The sequence below is a fragment of the Aquarana catesbeiana genome, linkage group LG02 (genome assembly GCF_042186555.1).
Source record: "Aquarana catesbeiana isolate 2022-GZ linkage group LG02, ASM4218655v1, whole genome shotgun sequence".
In the NCBI taxonomy this organism is placed as follows: domain Eukaryota; kingdom Metazoa; phylum Chordata; class Amphibia; order Anura; family Ranidae; genus Aquarana; species Aquarana catesbeiana.
The window spans coordinates 486,382,709-486,387,032 of NC_133325.1; positions in this window are offsets into that span (position 1 = coordinate 486,382,709).

Genomic DNA, 4,324 nt, shown 5'->3' on the forward strand with positions numbered 1-4,324 from the left:
CGACGTGAAGGTAGTGGATGTGGTTGGTGAGGTCTTGAGGTGGTTGAGGGCACGGAGGAGGGGAGCCTTTAAAATGTCAATAAAAGTTTTATAATAATGGGCCATAAACCCGTCAAGGCCTGGGCTCTTATCCGTTTTGAGAGCCTTAATAGTCAGTAGAAGCTAGTCCTCTGTGATAGGCGATTCTAGAGATTCACAATCGGACGGGGTTAAAGTGAGCATTCCGCTCTCCTCAATGTAAGTACACAATATGTGTTCTCTAGTACCCTGGAAATCTGGGGGTTTGTGAGGCAAGGGCAGATTATATAGCTTTGTATAGAAGGTGTGAAATTGTGATGTAATGTGATCCGTCTTGTGTAGTGTTTGACCTTCTGAATTTTTAATGGATAGAATAGATTTAGCGTGGGCTATTTCTTTAAGAGCTTTTGCGAGGAATTTGCCACATTTGTCTCTATGCTCATAATAGAAGCCTTTCCTAAAGTAAAGAATATAATTCGCTTTGAGGTGAAGCTCCCTAGTTTCTAGCAGTTCCAAAGAGGTGGCTTCTGCGCGAGATTGCTTATGTTGGAATTCTAGTAGTGCGATTCTTTCTGCCAGTGACGCAATATCTTTGTTGGCCTCCCTCTTCTTATGGATGCCCAAACGGATAAGTTCGCCACGTATGACACACTTATGTGCTTCCCAAATTGTCATGGGTGACAAGTCATCAGTGTCATTAAGTTGGAAATAGGTTTTAAGTGCTGTAACGATTTGCGGACAGTTGGTGGGGTCAGATATTAGCGTAGGGTTCAGGCTCCAGTTACACGGTTTATGAGGTTTGTCATCCTGTGTCAGTGAGATCGATACCGGGCAATGGTCTGAAAATGTTTGTATGCCTATGTTGGCTGTGTGTAGCAGGGGTAGATCACGTTGAGTGATGAAAATATAGTCAATACGTGAGTGTTTTTTATGTAACGATGAGTAATACGTAAAGTCTTTACCTGTAGGGTGTACCAGGCGCCAAGCATCAACCAGGATCAAAGAGTTCAGCAGAGTCTTAAGTTTCTGTAAAATAGAGTATGAGATACTAGACTTGCCCTTGGAGGTAACCTGCAGAGGAAGCAAGGGGATGTTAAAGTCTCCTCCCAGTATGATAAAGCCAGTGGCAAAGCTTTTAAGTTCGTCCACCAGGCGGCAACAAAATGCTAGATGTCCTGAGTTAGGAAAATAAGCATTTGCAAGAGTAATCGGTCTATTATGCCATGTCCCCTTCAGGAATAAAAATCGTCCCTGGGGGTCTGCATATTGTTGAGTCACCTGAAAATGTGCGTGTTTATGTAGCAAAATCGACACTCCCTTGGATTTATGATCTGGATTTGGCGCATGGAACACCCCTGGGAAATATCTGTCAAACAATCTTGGTACTGATTGAGAGTGAAAGTGTGTCTCTTGTATGAATACAAAGGCCGGCTGTGCCTTTTTCAGTTCCCTTAAGCCCCTAAGATTGTGTGAAATCAGCGTGGGGCATCTGCCCAAAGAAGAGTGCGCCATTCCTGCTCAGTTGAGTCTAAGCCGAATAACAAGGGCCCTTACTCGCAAAACAACAAAAACAAAACAGGGGTGGGGAGGGAGGAGGGGCTTACAAAAAGGAAGGGAAAAATAGGGGGGATCCCCTATATAGACAGGAGAATTATGTACAAATATAATAACGAGCACAGGTCTACTAGCTGCAGAGGGGCTCTTCTAGTTGTACCCACCTTAGGGCCCAACGGGTAGTAAAAGAAAAAAAAAAAAACACAGTGGGGACACCAGAGGTACGATACAGTGTGGGGTACTTGGGAGAAACTGGCGGATTAGGTAGGGAGTCAAGTAATTGGTCTATATGGAAAAAAGAAAACTGCCTCCCTCACGCAGCCTGATAAAATATATTACGAATAAGTAATGATAACACTGACTTATAAAAGCATAACATTATATATAAGAAAAATTCCAGAAAGGCAACTAGGTTTTAGGGATAGTAGTGAATGTGTACATGCTGCACAGCCCTAGAACGGAGCACAAAAGCAGCATGCACATACCCAGAGGATACAGCAATAATGCATGAATAATGATAAAGTACCAAACCATATATAAAAAGAGCACTCAGACATTCCGCCGCTGTACCAATAATCCCCAGTAAGGGAAAATGGCAACAGCGGCGACAGAGGATCCAATAAATCTTTGATTCCGTGTGATTGAGATCTGATGAAGTGGAATGGCGGTTGAGAAAACAGAGAGCAAAGTTCAAGTGCCCGCCTAGGTAACATCAAAAAAATCGAGATGGTCCCACTTCCAGTGGAAAAATCAACAGGGATACATTTGAGGGAGTGCAATAGCCAAAACTATAACTTATGGCGTACATTTCTGCATTGCAGTTTATCTGAATAAAGGAGGGAATGCTCACAGATCTCATGGGGACTGCTCCTTGTTGTTTCTGGTATTTCCCCTTCTTAGACACGTTTGGTCGGTGTGGAGAGCGGTGAAACTGGCGGGCTGTGAGGTGCTGGAGGGGACCGAAATTCCCGGTACCATTCAGGCAGGTCCACTGGTGGCAATTGGAGGCTGCGCAGAATGATGGTAGCTCATCAGGGGTTTTGAGGGTGTGCTGGACCCCATCCAAAGTAACTGATAAAGCAAACGGGAACTTCCATCTGTAATTAAGGTGGTGTTCTCTCAGTGTTTCCAATAGAGGACGCAGAGCCCTGCGGTTGCCTAGTGTGATCGATGAAAGGTCCTGGAATAGTGTGAGGTGTTGCTCATTAAAGCTGATCAGCTCATTTTGACGTGCATGGGCTAAAATGTCCTCTTTAAGCCTGAAATTTGTGATGCAGCATATTATATCTCTAGGCGGCAACGGATCACTTGGTCTAGGCCTGAGAGCCCGGTGTGCCCGCTCAAAATCAATGGTAGTATCCACAGGTCTCTCCAGTAAGTTGTTAAAAATGGAAGTCAGCGCAGGGACAATTTGTTCAGAGGAGACTGTCTCTGGCACCCCCCTCACCCTGATGTTATGCCTCCTACCTCTATTGTCCAAATCTTCTAGGTGATGGTTCACTGCTATCAATTGGGCTGAGTGTGCATCAGAGACAGACTCTAATCTGGCGATTGCCTTATCCCTCTTGTGCCCTAGACGTTCGGTGTTATGAGCCCTTTCATTCAGGGCCAGCATGTCTGCCTTTAGCTCCATGACAGTGGAGAAGAAGGTGTTTTTTATGTCAGTAACAAATGATGACATATCAGCATATGTCAGGGGGTGGTCTGGAGGGTGGTCTGGAGGAGGGCGGTGTCTCACCATGTCATCCGACGCTGCCTGGGAGTCCTCGCTGTAGTTGTCCTCGTGGTCGTCAGGCACCATCTTGGAAGTATCCGAGCCCTGAGCCGACTGATGCTGGGACCTGAAAAGGTCCGGTATGCTGTGTGATCACAGGACGCAGACCAGCTCCTGGCAGGTGTACCAGACTGGGACCTGTTCGGTTTGCCCATGTTCTGGTTCTGAATAGCCAGTGTGTGGCCAAGAGGCTGCGGGAAGAGCGGAGCTCCTTCTCTATGCTGCCATCCGTGCTGCGTGCCAAGCCACGCCCCCCCTCTTTTTTTTTTTTTAAATTAACAAACATGTCATACTTACCTCCACTGTGCAGTTAGTTTTGCACAGAGTGGCCCCAAACCTCCTCTTCTGGGGTCCCCACGGCGGTGCTGGTGGCTCCTCCCCGCATCGAGTGTCCACGTTGGAGAAGCGCTCTTCTTGGTGGACACCTGTGCAGGCGTGCTTCCGAGTCCTGCATCTGTGTTCATTCACACAGAATGCATGACTCGGCCTCGGCCTCGCCCCCCAGCAATGCTTCATTGAATTTGATTGACAGCAATGGAAGCCAATGGCTGCGCTGCTATCAATCTATCCAATCGGGACACCAGCTACAGATGGTGTGCTCATTCCCGATGACAGTGTCCAGGTAAGTAAAATGGGGGGATGGGGGGGGGGGGCTACAGCACTAAAAAAAAGGTTTTTCATCTTAATGCATAGAATGCATTAAGGTGAAAAACCATGAGGATTTACAACCTCTTTAAGGGGGATATAATCAACATGTACAAATACATAGGTGGTCCATATGATAAACTTTGTGTTGAGTTATTCACTTTAAGGTCATCACAGAAGACAAGGGGGCACTCTTTACATCTGGAGCTAAATAGATCTAACCTCCACCTACAGAAAGGCTTGTTCGCCGTAAGAGCTGTGAGGTGTGAAAATGTGGAATAGACTCCCCAAAGAGCTGGTTCTCACCAGCTCAGTATATTGTTTAAAAAAAAA